Source organism: Cherax quadricarinatus, unplaced genomic scaffold (assembly GCF_038502225.1).
Source record: "Cherax quadricarinatus isolate ZL_2023a unplaced genomic scaffold, ASM3850222v1 Contig237, whole genome shotgun sequence".
Lineage (NCBI taxonomy): Eukaryota > Metazoa > Arthropoda > Malacostraca > Decapoda > Parastacidae > Cherax > Cherax quadricarinatus.
Window position 1 is genome coordinate 102596 of NW_027195263.1, and position 17742 is coordinate 120337.

Here is a 17742-nt window from a genome sequence, read left to right on the forward strand (position 1 = left end):
GTAATGCTTCACTTGTACTCAGCAGTACCTGAGTAATGCTTCACTTGTACTCAGCAGTACCTGAGCAATGCTTCACTTGTACTCAGCAGTACCTGAGTAATGCTTCACTTGTACTCAGCAGTACCTGAGTAATGCTTCACTTGTACTCAGCAGTACCTGAGTAATGCTTCACTTGTACTCAGCAGTACCTGAGTAATGCTTCACTTGTACTCAGCAGTACCTGAGTAATGCTTCACTTGTACTCAGCAGTACCTGAGTAATGCTTCACTTGTACTCAGCAGTACCTGAGTAATGCTTCACTTGTACTCAGCAGTACCTGAGTAATGCTTCACTTGTACTCAGCAGTACCTGAGTAATGCTTCACTTGTACTCAGCAGTACCTGAGTAATGCTTCACTTGTACTCAGCAGTACCTGAGTAATGCTTCACTTGTACTCAGCAGTACCTGAGTAATGCTTCACTTGTACTCAGCAGTACCTGAGTAATGTTTCACTTGTACTCAGCAGTACCTGAGTAATGCTTCACTTGTACTCAGCAGTACCTGAGTAATGCTTCACTTGTACTCAGCAGTACCTGAGTAATGCTTCACTTGTACTCAGCAGTACCTGAGTAATGCTTCACTTGTACTCAGCAGTACCTGAGTAATGCTTCACTTGTACTCAGCAGTACCTGAGTAATGTTTCACTTGTACTCAGCAGTACCTGAGTAATGTTTCACTTGTACTCAGCAGTACCTGAGTAATGTTTCACTTGTACTCAGCAGTACCTGAGTAATGTTTCACTTGTACTCAGCAGTACCTGAGTAATGTTTCACTTGTACTCAGCAGTACCTGAGTAATGCTTCACTTGTACTCAGCAGTACCTGAGTAATGTTTCACTTGTACTCAGCAGTACCTGAGTAATGTTTCACTTGTACTCAGCAGTACCTGAGTAATGCTTCACTTGTACTCAGCAGTACCTGAGTAATGCTTCACTTGTACTCAGCAGTACCTGAGTAATGCTTCACTTGTACTCAGCAGTACCTGAGTAATGCTTCACTTGTACTCAGCAGTACCTGAGTAATGCTTCACTTGTACTCAGCAGTACCTGAGTAATGTTTCACTTGTACTCAGCAGAAGGTCAGTTTGTAAACTGACACCACTTCACACTAACACCTCATACACCTACATACAAAATACAAGAGTCAGCAGACATGTAGGTATACATTCACGTAAATACACACACATATACACACATGATCAGATATGTATACAAATGTACATAATTATACACCCACGTAGTGTGTACACAGTACTGTGTACACACACTTCAAATATAAAAATATATCTTATCTATATTTAAACTTACGTATATATATATATATATATATATATATATATATATATATATATATATATATATATATATATATATATATATATATATATATATATATATATATATATATATATATATATATATATATATATATATATATATATATATATATATATATATATATATATATATATATATATATATATATATATATGTATATATGAGAACTGAGGGAAAACGAGTTAGGTACTTACTATCTAGCTCGTCTAGGTCCATGATACTGGTCCATGATACTGGTCCATGATACTGGTCCATGATACTGGTCCATGGTGTTGACGCTGGTTGTGTACCGAGGAATGGGCCATCCAGGTATGGTGCACAGGTACTTCCGTCTGTGTGAGTTGGACTAAACACATGGACCATTACAGGGAGTGGTCCTGTATCTCTTCTCTGACGTCAAGTGGCCCACAACACGGACCACAGATGATTGTGGACCACCAACTTTAATATGAGATTCCTTATGGTCAAGTACACGTACTGTCAGTGTCATTCTTAATAATAATAATAATAATAATAATAATAATAATAATAATAATAATAATATTAATAATAGTAATAATTAATAATAATAATAATGATAATAATAATAATAATAATAATAATAATAATAATAATAATAATAATAATAATAATAATAATAATAATAATTAATAATAATAATAATAATAATAATAATAATAATAATAATAATAATAATAATAATAATAATAATAATGATAGTAATAATAATTAATATTAATTAAAATAACAGAAACGAAGCCTGAAATACGAGCTATGATGTACTTGCTAGGAGTGATTTCAGCGAAGGAGTGACTTCAGCGAAGGAGTGACTTCAGCGAAGGAGTGACTCCAGTGAAGGAGTGACTTCAGCCAAGGAGTGACTTCAGCGAAGGAGTGACTTCAGCGAAGGAGTGACTTCAGCGAAGGAGTGACTTCAGCGAAGGAGTGACTCCAGCGAAGGAGTGACTTCAGCGAAGGAGTGACTTCAGCGAAGGAGTGACTCCAGCGAAGGAGTGACTCCAGCGAAGGAGTGACTTCAGCGAAGGAGTGACTCCAGCGAAGGAGTGACTTCAGCGAAGGAGTGACTCCAGCGAAGGAGTGACTTCAACGAAGGAGTGACTCCAGCGAAGGAGTGACTTCAGCAAAGGAGTGACTTCAGCGAAGGAGTGACTTCAGCGAAGGAGTGACTTCAGCGAAGGAGTGACTTCAGCGAAGGAGTGACTTCAGCGAAGGAGTGACTTCAGCGAAGGAGTGACTTCAGCGAAGGAGTGACTCCAGCGAAGGAGTGACTTCAACGAAGGAGTGACTCCAGCGAAGGAGTGACTTCAGCAAAGGAGTGACTTCAGCGAAGGAGTGACTTCAGCGAAGGAGTGACTTCAGCGAAGGAGTGACTTCAGCGAAGGAGTGACTTCAGCGAAGGAGTGACTTCAGCGAAGGAGTGACTTCAGCGAAGGAGTGACTCCAGCGAAGGAGTGACTTCAACGAAGGAGTGACTCCAGCGAAGGAGTGACTTCAGCGAAGGAGTGACTTCAGCGAAGGAGTGACTTCAGCGAAGGAGTGACTTCAGCGAAGGAGTGACTTCAGCGAAGGAGTGACTTCAGCGAAGGAGTGACTTCAGCGAAGGAGTGACTTCAGCGAAGGAGTGACTTCAGCGAAGGAGTGACTTCAGCGAAGGAGTGACTTCAGCGAAGGAGTGACTTCAGCGAAGGAGTGACTTCAGCGAAGGAGTGACTTCAGCGAAGGAGTGACTCCAGCGAAGGAGTGACTCCAGCGAAGGAGTGACTTCAGCGAAGGAGTGACTTCAGCGAAGGAGTGACTCCAGCGAAGGAGTGACTTCAGCGAAGGAGTGACTTCAGCGAAGGAGTGACTTCAGCGAAGGAGTGACTTCAGCGAAGGAGTGACTTCTGCGAAGGAGTGACTTCAGCGAAGGAGTGACTTCAGCGAACGAGTGACTCCAGTGAAGGAGTGACTTCAGCGAAGGAGTGACTTCAGCGAAGGAGTGACTTCAGCGAAGGAGTGACTTCAGCGAAGGAGTGACTTCAGCGAAGGAGTGACTTCAGCGAAGGAGTGACTTCAGCGAAGGAGTGACTCCAGTGAAGGAAAGACTTCAGCGAAGGAGTGACTTCAGCGAAGGAGTGACTTCAGCGAAGGAGTGACTTCAGCGAAGGAGTGACTTCAGCGAAGGAGTGACTCCAGTGAAGGAGTGACTCCAGTGAAGGAGTGACTTCAGCGAAGGAGTGACTTCAGCGAAGGAGTGACTTCAGCGAAGGAGTGACTTCAGCGAAGGAGTGACTTCAGCGAAGGAGTGACTTCAGCGAAGGAGTGACTCCAGTGAAGGAGTGACTCCAGTGAAGGAGTGACTTCAGCGAAGGAGTGACTTCAGCGAAGGAGTGACTTCAGCGAAGGAGTGACTTCAGCGAAGGAGTGACTTCAGCGAAGGAGTGACTCCAGTGAAGGAGTGACTCCAGGGAAGGAGTGACTTCAGCGAAGGAGTGACTTCAACGAAGGAGTGACTTCAGCGAAGGAGTGACTCCAGCGGAGTGACTTCAGCGAAGGAGTGACTTCAGCGAAGGAGTGACTCCAGCGAAGGAGTGACTTCAGCGAAGGAGTGACTCCAGCGAAGGAGTGACTTCAGCGAAGGAGTGACTTCAGCGAAGGAGTGACTCCAGCGAAGGAGTGACTTCAGCGAAGGAGTGACTTCAGCGAAGGAGTGATTTCAGCGAAGGAGTGACTTCAGCGAAGGAGTGACTTCAGCGAAGGAGTGATTTCAGCGAAGGAGTGACTTCAGCGAAGGAGTGACTTCAGCGAAGGAGTGACTCCAGCGAAGGAGTGACTCCAGCGAAGGAATGACTCCAGCAAAGGAGTGACTCCAGCGAAGGAGTGACTTCAGCGAAGGAGTGACTTCAGCAAAGGAGTGACTCCAGCGAAGGAGTGACTTCAGCGAAGGAGTTACTCCAGCAAAGGAGTGACTCCAGCGAAGGAGTGACTTCAGCGAAGGAGTGACTTCAGCGAAGGAGTGACTCCAGCGAAGGAGTGACTTCAGCGAAGGAGTGACTTCAGCGAAGGAGTGACTCCAGCGAAGGAGTGACTCCAGCGAAGGAGTGACTCCAGCAAAGGAGTGACTTCAGCGAAGGAGTGACTTCAGCGAAGGAGTGACTTCAGCGAAGGAGTGACTTCAGCGAAGGAGTGACTTCAGCGAAGGAGTGACTTCAGCGAAGGAGTGACTCCAGCGAAGGAGTGACTCCAGCGAAGGAGTGACTCCAGCAAAGGAGTGACTCCAGCGAAGGAGTGACTTCAGCGAAGGAGTGACTTCAGCGAAGGAGTGACTTCAGCGAAGGAGTGACTCCAGCGAAGGAGTGACTCCAGCGAAGGAATGACTCCAGCAAAGGAGTGACTCCAGCGAAGGAGTGACTTCAGCGAAGGAGTGACTCCAGCGAAGGAGTGACTTCAGCGAAGGAGTGACTCCAGCGAAGGAGTGACTTCAGCGAAGGAGTGACTCCAGCGAAGGAGTGACTCCAGCGAAAGAGTGACTTCAGCGAAGGAGTTACTTCAGCGATGGAGTGACTCCAGCAAAGGAGTGACTCCAGCAAAGGAGTGACTTCAGCGAAGGAGTGACTTCAGCGAAGGAGTGACTTCAGCGAAGGAGTGACTTCAGCGAAGGAGTTACTTCAGCGATGGAGTGACTCCAGCAAAGGAGTGACTTCAGCGAAGAAGTGACTCCAGCGAAGGAGTGACTTCAGCGAAGGAGTTACTTCAGCGATGGAGTGACTTCAGAAAAGGAGTGACTCCAGCGAAGAAGTGACTCCAGCGAAAGAGTGACTTCAGCGAAGGAGTGACTTCAGAAAAGGAGTGACTCCAGCGATGGAGTGACTCCAGCGAAGGATTGACTTCAGCGAAGGAGTGACTTCAGAAAAGGAGTGACTCCAGCGATGGAGTGACTCCAGCGAAGGATTGACTTCAGCGAAGGAGTGACTTCAGAAAAGGAGTGACTCTAGCGATGGAGTGACTCCAGCGAAGGATTGACTTCAGCGAAGGAGTGACTTCAGAAAAGGAGTGACTCCAGCGAAGAAGTGACTCCAGCGAAAGAGTGACTTCAGCGAAGGAGTGACTTCAGAAAAGGAGTGACTCCAGCGACGGAGTGACTACAGCGATGGAGTGACTCCAGCGAAGAAGTGACTCCAGCGAAGGAGTGACTTCAGAAAAGGAGTGACTCCAGCGAAGGAGTGACTTCAGAAAAGGAGTGACTCCAGCGAAGGATTGACTTCAGCGAAGGAGTGACTTCAGAAAAGGAGTGAGTCCAGCGAAGGAGTGACTCCAGCGAAGGAGTGACTCCAGCGAAGGAGTGACTTCAGCGAAGGAGTGACTTCAGCGAAGGAGTGACTTCAGCGAAGGAGTGACTTCAGCGAAGGAGTGACTTCAGCGAAGGAGTGACTTCAGCGAAGGAGTGACTGCAGCGAAGGAGTGACTCCAGCGAAGGAGTGACTTCAGCGAAGGAGTGACTTCAGCGAAGGAGTGACTCCAGCGGAGTGACTTCAGCGAAGAAGTGACTTCAGCGAAGGAGTGACTTCAGCGAAAGAGTGACTTCAGCGAAGGAGTGACTTCAGCGAAGAAGTGACTTCAGCGAAGGAGTGACTTCAGCGAAGGAGTGACTTCAGCGAAGGAGTGACTCCAGCGAAGGAGTGACTTCAGCGAAAGAGTGACTTCAGCGAAGGAGTGACTTCAGCGAAGGAGTGACTTCAGCGAAGGAGTGACTTCAGCGAAGGAGTGACTTCAGAGAAGGAGTGACTTCAGCGAAGGAGTGACTTCAGCGAAGGAGTGACTCCAGCGAAGGAGTGACTTCGGCGAAGGAGTGACTCCAGCGAAGGAGTGACTTCAGCGAAGGAGTGACTTCAGCGAAGGAGTGACTTCAGCGAAGGAGTGACTTCAGCGAAGGAGTGACTTCAGCGAAGGAGTGACTCCAGCGAAGGAGTGACTTCAGCGAAGGAGTGACTCCAGCGAAGGAGTGACTTCAGCGAAGGAGTGACTTCAGCGAAGGAGTGACTTCAGCGAAGGAGTGACTTCAGCGAAGGAGTGACTCCAGCGAAGGAGTGACTTCAGCGAAGGAGTGACTTCAGCGAAGGAGTGACTTCAGCGAAGGAGTGACTCCAGCGAAGGAGTGACTTCAGCGAAGGAGTGACTTCAACGAAGGAGTGACTTCGGCGATGGAGTGACTCCAGGAAAGGAGTGACTCCAGCGAAGGAGTGACTCCAGCGAAGGAGTGACTTCAGCGAAGGAGTGACTTCAGCGAAGGAGTGACTTCAGCGAAGGAGTGACTCCAGCGAAGGAGTGACTCCAGCGAAGGAGTGACTTCGGCGATGGAGTGACTCCAGGAAAGGAGTGACTCCAGCGAAGGAGTGACTTCGGCGATGGAGTGACTCCAGCAAAGGAGTGACTCCAGCGAAGGAGTGACTCCAGCGAAGGAGTTACTCCAGCGAAGGAGTGACTCCAGCGAAGGAGTGACTCCAGCAAAGGAGTGACTCCAGCAAAGGAGTGACTCCAGCGAAGGAGTGACTCCAGCGAAGGAGTTACTCCAGCGAAGGAGTGACTCCAGCGAAGGAGTGACTCCAGCGAAGGAGTTACTCCAGCGAAGGAGTGACTCCAGCGAAGGAGTGACTCCAGCGAAGGAGTGACTCCAGCGAAGGAGTGACTCCAGCAAAGGAGTGACTCCAGCAAAGGAGTGACTCCAGCGAAGGAGTGACTCCAGCAAAGGAGTGACTCCAGCGAAGGAGTGACTCCAGCAAAGGAGTGACTCCAGCAAAGGAGTGACTCCAGCGAAGGAGTGACTCCAGCGAAGGAGTGATTCCAGCAAAGGAGTGACTCCAGCGAAGGAGTGACTCCAGCGAAGGAGTGACTCCAGCAAAGGAGTGACTCCAGCGAAGGAGTGACTCCAGCGAAGGAGTGATTCCAGCAAAGGAGTGACTCCTGCAAAGGAGTGACTCCAGCAAAGGAGTGACTCCAGCAAAGGAGTGACTCCAGCGAAGGAGTGACTCCAGCGAAGGAGTGATTCCAGCAAAGGAGTGACTCCAGCGAAGGAGTGACTCCAGCGAAGGAGTGACTCCAGCAAAGGAGTGACTCCAGCGAAGGAGTGACTCCAGCGAAGGAGTGACTCCAGCAAAGGAGTGACTCCAGCGAAGGAGTGACTCCAGCGAAGGAGTGACTCCAGCAAAGGAGTGACTCCAGCGAAGGAGTGACTCCAGCAAAGGAGTGACTCCAGCAAAGGAGTGACTCCAGCAAAGGAGTGACTCCAGCGAAGGAGTGACTCCAGCGAAGGAGTGACTCCAGCGAAGGAGTGACTCCAGGGAAGGGGTGGCCAGGAGTGAGCTTCGCTCCTCTCAAGAAGGTTAAAGAAGAATCCGTAAATCTGTTAAAATTCTCTTTATTTCTCAACTGCCCTATTAACAACATTCATATTTTTGTTCTATGTACAGATCTCTATGTACGTACAAAAAAGAAACTTTATGGTTATATTACAAGTTCAATAGTCGGTTGTTGCCGCCGCTTTTGGGTCCCACAGTCAGGTAACAGGGGATAAGGGTAACAAGATGACCAGGGAAGGTAACCCTCGAGGGGGGGTAATCTGGTATGCCAGACAGCACAAGGGCATACCCCAGGAATAGGCTAGGAGGATAGCCCATGGATGTACCGTACCGCGAGAGTGCTGTGAGTGCACCCGTGGATGGGGGTGACAGTCTGGTCACCAGAGGCACAGGCACCTTACTGGGGTTCCCGGTGTACTCCCTGGGTCTTCCTTAAGTTGACCAGGTGGATACCCACAAGGGGCACCATTGAAGGACGCCCTGAGGTCACCACGGGGAGGGCAGCCTGGGGATGACCTCACATGCTTCCTATGGGGACCAAAAGGCAGCCTAAGGTTGACCTTGAAATGGCCCCGTGGAGACCAGAGAGCGAGATGAGGCTGACCTCACTTTAACCAGAGATATAATGTGCGCATTGTGTCATTGTAGCAACTAGGCAACTCCAGCAAATGATAAAAGGTTTTGTAAGGAAAATAAAGTGAACGAATTGTCATCGGTAACCATAGCGAAGACATAGTAACTATTGATTACAATACCATTTTAAACTGTCAATATACATGAGGTATTTCCTTTATCAGAGTTAACACAAGAATAAATGGATAAATCAGGACCCTCTTCACATAACACGGTGTTACAAACACCGCTCTCCTGTTCGTGTAACACGGTACTACAAACACCGCTGGCCTGTTCGTGTAACACCATGTTATAAACACCACTGGCCTGTTCGTGTAACACTGTGCTACAGACACCGTTGGCCTGTTCGTATAACACGGTGCTGTAAATACCGCTGGCCTGTTAGTGTTACATGGTGTTACAAACACCGCAGGACTGCTTGTGTAACACGGTGCTACAAACACCGCTGGCCTGTTCGTGTAACACGGTTCTACAAACACCGCTGGCCTGTTCGTGTAACACGGTGCTACAAACACCGCTGGCCTGTTCGTGTAACACGGTGCTACAAACACCACTGGCCTGTTCGTGTAACACGGTGCTACAAACACCGCTGGCCTGTTCGTGTAACACGGTGCTACAAACACCACTGGTCTGTTCATATAACGCGGTGCCGAAAACACCTTCCATACACTGGGTGTCCGGGACACTGCTTACACAGTGGACATATTCACCTCTGGTGCTGTGACGATTTATGGCAATGGTTTCGATTCTGTTGAGCGAAGTCGAGAGCCTTGAACCATCTCGGAAACACATACAACAAAAATACTGGATAATATGAGAACATAATTGGAGAAAACTGCGACGTCATCAAATGAAGGAAAATTGAATTACTATGTAAGGTTTATCTTTCTTCAACTTATGGTTCAGAGTCCTACATGCAACACACAGGTGAAAGTTAGTTTTGTGATAGGTTTTGGGGTGATAATGTCAGCTGAATTCTTATCAATTATTTAAATATACAAAATATAGCATCGTAAAGCCACTGTTTAAAATAATCACACACAATGACTCGTAAAGTTCAGACACACTCAAACAGACGTATCATTAGAATATTTAAATCCTCACACCCTCTGCGTTTTGGCATCACTGCCGATAATAAATATATGTATATTCTTCTCTATAACCATATATAAACAGTTTTCATATAACAACGAGCTGTATAAGGTGATCATTCACAACAAAACCTGTATATAAAGAGAGTTATAAACTATTGATGACGTGTTACAGATGAACCAGTCAGAGAACGATGTAAATGGTAAGTTTGTGACAGTCAAGAGATCCTCTAGGAAGTAAGTATTAAAGGGGCAACTACGATAGGGAGTTGGGAGAGAGGACCAGTCGTGTCCCCTTCCTCTGACTTCCTTGCTCTTCCTCCTTCACCACCCACCAAGAATACTGAGAGAACCCGTTAAGAGGCCTACCCCTGTGTGCTAGTTGCATATATTCCACCATTAACTTGTGAGGGGAACGCAGTTCTGCAGCTGCAGGACGCACCACTGTCGTGTGTTGCACAGGGACCAGTCTGCATCCGCAACACACATACACACACACACACACACACACACACACACATACAACGTTTCCAACACTATACGGACGGTCGACGTTTTGGATTAATCGGTGATCGATGACGTACGTCAAAAAATCATGATGTTCAAATATCTTCTCTCTTGATGAAATATTATTCTTTAATTACTGAGATTTCATGCCAATTGTATGACCGTTCGAAGTTGTACTAACAAGCAAACTGGCGTGGTTTGCTACAATGTGATTGGTCTGTAGCACACACAGACTGTCCATATTAACACACAAAATGCCAGAAGTACTCACAGACAGTGCACAGCTTGATACTAACTATCTGCAACCCAAGGTTACTGCAGCACTTCGTGATCAGTACCAGCAGCTTTGAGACTCTCTGACCGCGGGTTCAAATCCCGCCCGTGGTATGGTTTGTTTGCAATCGTGTCATTACGATTTCGTGACTCACAGAGGATCTGTGATCAGCAAGAAATACCTGTGATGTTTGTAGATTCTCTGTGATGCTCACTTTCTCTCTCTCTCTCACACACTCTCTCTCTCTCTCTCTTTCTCTCTCTCTCTCTCATGCACACTGTCACCAGCACTGACAATGGTCCACTCTGCGCCCAGACGGTAGTGTATGCGTACTGAGAGTTCGCACCACTCATAACGGCTGCTCGTTTACCCAGAAACCACTTGCTTGGTCAAAACAGCCCAGACGGGTCTCTATCTTCGGTTTTCCCCGTGTCGACAGGTTTGGTAAGGCACTCGCATTAATGAATTAAGAGCCTCAGGGATACCGATTTAATGTGTGTGTGTGTGTGTGTGTGTGAAAATTAAGTGCCTCTGAAGGAAGATTTCTGCTGCCATGTTATACAGGCGGAACACCGTGGCGAGGCAAGGAAGTGATGGCAAGTGTATACAGTAAAATGGCAACCAAACTTTCCTCTCGTCTACACGGTCACGCACACACGTTGTCACACTCTACCTCATCCACCTCCACTCTTTCTCTCTCTTTCTCAAGTACTGAAATACTAAGCATCAATAGATTTGACCCAGAACTGCTTTGCCAGATATTTTCAGTAGCTTAATTGTGTTACTTTGCGCCCCCAGCCCATTCTTCGGGCGGTCGTCAAAAAATTACATAGGCACGTAACAGGTCTAGGGACTGGGCCCATAAAACTTGTCCAGGTCTAGATGCACATGATGGGATCAGGGTTTTGGCTCACACTTGCTCGAGCCAAAGTAATCTACAGTAATCGTCCAGAAAAGCTTCGTATTCTGGCGAAATCTACCAAGGGTGGCTTGTGGTGCTGTCTGCCCTGCACTCTTCTCTCATACTTTCTTCTACTGTCGGACGGTCTCTAGTTGTAATTTTTGATCATTGATGTGTGTCCATGCAAGACTCTATCACCGTCTTCCATGATGTGTACAACAGGTTGTTTGTGTCTGCTTTGTCTGGTCGTGACTCAATGAGTCGTCGACCCGGTCTTTGATCTATTGTAGTAGCGAGAATGAAAAGAGGCCAGTCATTAGAGGAAGGAAAGATGTTCTTTTGATTATTTTTTCTTTACAAAACTGGACACGATTTCCCCTACTCAGCCGTGCTACAACCTACATCTGGATCAATAATTTATCGGAGGACCAAGAAAATCACGATGCACCTAATTGTTTTGTTGCAAAAGCATGTGGTTTACATGCTTTTGCAACAAAAATGATTGATTTTGAGATTTAATTGGACATTTTCCACTCAGTTGGGCAAGTTAGGATGTTTTATTACAGATGTACTGTTGAAGCATTCATTACCGTTGGAGACATTAGTCAGTACCTTTGGAAACAGCTGTCAGTACTCACTGACACAGCTCTCGGTCTCAATGGACACAGCTGTCACTACCCATGGACACAGCTGTCACTACCCATGGACACAGTTGTCACTACCCATGGACACAGTTGTCACTACCCATGGACACAGCTGTCACTACCCATGGACACAACTGTCACTACCCATGGACACAGCTGTCACTACCCATGGACACAGCTGTCACTACCCATGGACACAGCTGTCACTACCCATGGACACAGCTGCCAGTGACCAAACAAATGCAATCAAAAAATATGAAAGCAAATATTAGAAGCCACAACACTAAAGAAACCCAGCTGGCATCTGTTATGGTCTAGGCATCTCCTACAAGCAGGTGTCAATGACCATGGTTACAGGTGTCAACAGCCATTACAGGTGTGAGATACAAGACATGCCCACCTCCCTCTACACTTGCAGTAGTCAATATCCCGATTACATGAGCTTTTGATTGTCACGTGGATGTGTTTTGTAGTTCGCTGCCTATCGGAAGTTAATAGTTTAATGAATCAATTTATGGATAATGGTAATTAAAGGAGCAAGGGGTTTGTTGTGTGAGCAATGGTAGCTAATACTGTTACGGGTCAATTTAGAGGAATGGGTTGTTAATGGTGTAAGGTGTCACTTTGTTGGATTAATTAATGGAGCATTGTGTCAATTTGGGTTTGATGTAGTTAATGGTGTAAGGATCCATTAGCGGTTATGGTAGTTAAGGGTGCAAGGAGCCCTGTCAACCATGGTGGAAGTCAGGTCAGCTTGGGGTATTTTGGGGCTGACAGTGTGGCATGAACAAGTGATGCTGATGTCAGAACAAGGGGTGGAAATAGGTATTGATGTCAGCAGAGATGTGGTGGAATAGGTGGTACTGATGCCAGACTTATGAGGGAACTGATGGTGATGTCAAGCATCTTAGTGGTGAAACAGGTGGTGATGGTGGTGATGTCAAGCATCTCAGTGGTGAAACAGATGGTGGTGGTGGTGATGTCAAGCATCTCAGTGGTGAAACAGGTGGTGGTGGTGATGTCAAGCATCTCAGTGGTGAAACATGTGGTGGTGGTGGTGGTGGTGGTGATGTCAAGCATCTCAGTGGTGAAACAGGTGGTGGTGGTGGTGATGTCAAGCATCTCAGTGGTGAAACAGGTGGTGATGGTGGTGATGTCAAGCATCTCAGTGGTGAAACAGGTGGTGGTGGTGGTGATGTCAAGCATCTCAGTGGTGAAACAGGTGGTAATGGTGGCGATGTCAAGCATCTCAGTGGTGAAACAGGTGGTGGTGATGGTGGTGATGTCAAGCATCTCAGTGGTGAAACAGGTGGTGATGGTGGTGATGTCAAGCATCTCAGTGGTGAAACAGGTGGTGATGGTGGTGATGTCAAGCATCTCAGTGGTGAAACAGGTGGTGATGGTGGCGATGTCAAGCATCTCAGTGGTGAAACAGGTGGTGGTGATGGTGGTGATGTCAAGCATCTCAGTGGTGAAACAGGTGGTGATGGTGGTGATGTCAAGCATCTCAGTGGTGAAACAGGTGGTGGTGGTGGTGATGTCAAGCATCTCAGTGGTGAAACAGGTGGTGATGGTGGTGATGTCAAGCATCTCAGTGGTGAAACAGGTGGTGGTGATGGTGGTAATGTCAAGCATCTCAGTGGTGAAACAGGTGGTGATGGTGGTGATGTCAAGCATCTCAGTGGTGAAACAGGTGGTGATGGTGGTGATGTCAAGCATCTCAGTGGTGAAACAGGTGGTGATGGTGGTGATGTCAAGCATCTCAGTGGTGAAACAGGTGGTGATGGTGGTGATGTCAAGCATCTCAGTGGTCAAACAGGTGGTGATGTCAACACAGACGTGGTGGGGCAAGTTTTATGACGTCACATTGTTGTTTTGGTGGGTAAAAAACGTTTAACAAACTCTATATATATTTTTGAGAATTTCCTCAGTGAATTTAGTAAGTCGTGTCCTAGTTAACTAAGACCACCGTAACTATGTGACCAATCAGATTAAGACCACCGTAACTATGTGACCAATCAGATTAAGACCACCGTAACTATGTGACCAATCAGATTAAGACCACCGTAACTATGTGACCAATCAGATTAAGACCACCGTAACTATGTGACCAATCAGATTAAGACCACCGTAACTATGTGACCAATCAGATTAAGACCACCGTAACTATGTGACCAATCAGATTAAGACCACCGTAACTATGTGACCAATCAGATTAAGACCACCGTAACTATGTGACCAATCAGATTAAGACCACCGTAACTATGTGACCAATCAGATTAAGACCACCGTAACTATGTGACCAATCAGATTAAGACCACCGTAACTATGTGACCAATCAGATTAAGACCACCGTAACTATGTAACCAATCAGATTAAGACCACCGTAACTATGTGACCAATCAGATTAAGACCACCGTAACTATGTAACCAATCAGATTAAGACCACCGTAACTATGTAACCAATCAGATTAATATCACCGTAACTATGTAACCAATCAGATTAAGACCACCGTAACTATGTAACCAATCAGATTAAGACCACCGTAACTATGTAACCAATCAGATTAAGACCACCGTAACTATGTGACCAATCAGATTAAGACCACCGTAACTATGTGACCAATCAGATTAAGACCACCGTAACTATGTGACCAATCAGATTAAGACCACCGTAACTATGTGACCAATCAGATTAAGACCACCGTAACTATGTAACCAATCAGATTAAGACCACCGTAACTATGTGACCAATCAGATTAAGACCACTGTAACTATGTGACCAATCAGATTAAGACCACCGTAACTATGTGACCAATCAGATTAAGACCACTGTAACTATGTGACCAATCAGATTAAGACCACCGTAACTATGTAACCAATCAGATTAAGAACACCGTAACTATGTAACCAATCAGATTAAGAACACCGTAACTATGTAACCAATCAGATTAAGACCACCGTAACTATGTAACCAATCAGATTAAGAACACCGTAACTATGTAACCAATCAGATTAAGAACACCGTAACTATGTAACCAATCAGGTTAAGACCACCGTAACTATGTAACCAATCAGATTAAGACCACCGTAACTATGTAACCAATCAGATTAAGACCACCGTAACTATGTAACCAATCAGGTTAAGACCACCGTAACTATGTAACCAATCAGGTTAAGACCACCGTAACTATGTAACCAATCAGGTTAAGACCACCGTAACTATGTAACCAATCAGGTTAAGACCACCGTAACTATGTAACCAATCAGATTAAGACCACCGTAACTTTGTAACCAATCAGATTAAGACCACCGTAACTATGTAACCAATCAGATTAAGACCACCATAACTATGTAACCAATCAGATTAAGACCACCGTAACTATGTAACCAGTCATATTAAGACCACTGTAACTATGTAACCTACAATCTGTCACCACCAACAAAGGTACCAGGACAGTACCTTGAGAAACACCTACAATCTGTCACCACCAACAAAGGTACTAGGACACTACCTTGAGAAACACCTATAGTCTGTCACCACCAACAAAGGTACCAGGACAGTACCTTGAGAAACACCTACAATCTGTCACCACCAACAAAGGTACCAGGACAGTACCTTGAGAAACACCTATAGTCTGTCACCACCAACAAAGGTACCAGGACAGTACTTTGAGAAACACCTACAATCTGTCACCACCAACAAAGGTACTAGGACAGTACCTTGAGAAACACCTATAGTCTGTCACCACCAACAAAGGTACCAGGACAGTACCTTGAGAAACACATACAATCTGTCACCACCAACAAAGGTACCAGGACAGTACCTTGAGAAACACCTAGAGTCTGTCACCACCAACAAAGGTACCAGGACAGTACCTTGAGAAACACCTAGAGTCTGTCACCACCAACAAAGGTACCAGGACAGTACCTTGAGAAACACCTACAGTCTGTCACCACTAACAAAGGTACCAGGACAGTACCTTGAGAAACACCTATAGTCTGTCACCACCAACAAAGGTACCAGGACAGTACCTTGAGAAACACCTATAGTCTGTCACCACCAACAAAGGTACCAGGACAGTACCTTGAGAAACACCTACAATCTGTCACCACCAACAAAGGTACCAGGACAGTACCTTGAGAAACACCTTCAGTCTGTCACCATCAACAAAGGTACCAGGACAGTACCTTGAGAAACACCTACAGTCTGTCACCACCAACAAAGGTACCAGGACAGTACCTTGAGGAACACCTACAGTCTGTCACCACTAACAAAGGTACCAGGACAGTACCTTGAGAAACACCTATAGTCTGTCACCACCAACTAAGGTACCTGGACAGTACCTTGAGAAACACCTACAATCTGTCACCACCAACAAAGGTACCAGGACAGTACCTTGAGAAACACCTACAGTCTGTCACCACCAACAAAGGTACCAGGACAGTACCTTAAGAAACACCTACAGTCTGTCACCACCAACAAAGGTACCAGGACAGTACCTTGAGAAACACCTACAGTCTGTCACCACCAACAAAGGTACCAGGACAGTACCTTGAGAAACACCTACAGTCTGTCACCACCAACAAAGGTACCAGGACAGTACCTTAAGAAACACCTACAGTCTGTCACCACCAACAAAGGTACCAGGACAGTACCTTGAGAAACACCTACAGTCTGTCACCACCAACAAAGGTACCAGGACAGTACCTTGAGAAACACCTACAGTCTGTCACCACCAACAAAGGTACCAGGACAGTACCTTGAGAAACACCTACAGTCTGTCACCACCAACAAAGGTACCAGGACAGTACCTTGAGAAACACCTACAGTCTGTCACCACCAACAAAGGTACCAGGACAGTACCTTGAAAAACACCTTCAGTCTGTCACCACTAACAAAGGTACCAGGACAGTACCTTAAGAAACACCTACAGTCTGTCACCACCAACAAAGGTACCAGAACAGTACTTTGAAACACGCCCACACCTCTGCCTCTGACTATTGCGAGCTAAGAATAATATAGAAATTAATGATGATAGCAGAAGTGCTGATAATGGCGACAATGATGATGATGATCATACTGTAACGTTGCTCCAACCCCATCATTCACTTAGAAATGGAATGGTGCATATATAACACAATTTTTGTATTGACTCATTCTGCCTGTCCCAATTGTTTTTTAAGTGTTCTTTAAGTGATAATCTGGATTTTTTCGATTATTATAATATTAAAAAGTGGGTTTTTAGAGATAAGGCAAATTTTAGTGGTCGAAACTGAATGATTGTATTATCAGAACATATCTGATTTGTTACTTTGAGCTGAATACAGAGCAAAAAAGCTTTTAAGAAAGTCGAGAATGGTCAGTGGAAGGAAGAAAGGCTCCAGCAGCCATGGCTAGAGGGGAAATAAGGCTGAAGTTCTCTTATACTGCTAAGGTAAGCCTTCCCAAGTGGACATTGTTAAGGTAAGCCTTCCCAAGTGGACATTGTTAAGGTAAGCCTTCCCAAGTGGACATTGTTAAGGTAAGCCTTCCCAAGTGGACACTGCTAAGGCAAACCTTCCCAAGTGGACATTGTTAAGGTAAACCTTCCCAAGTGGACACTGCTAAGGCAAACCTTCCCAAGTGGACATTGTTAAGGTAAACCTTCCCAAGTGGACACTGCTAAGGCAAACCTTCCCAAGTGGACACTGCTAAGGCAAACCTTCCCAAGTGGACACTGCTAAGGTAAACCTTCCCAAGTGGACACTGCTAAGGCAAACCTTCCCAAGTGGACACTGCTAAGGCAAACCTTCCCAAGTGGACACTGCTAAGGCAAACCTTCCCAAGTGGACACTGCTAAGGCAAACCTTCCCAAGTGGACACTGCTAAGGCAAACCTTCCCAAGTGGACACTGCTAAGGCAAACCTTCCCAAGTGGACACTGCTAAGGTAAACCTTCCCAAGTGGACATTGTTAAGG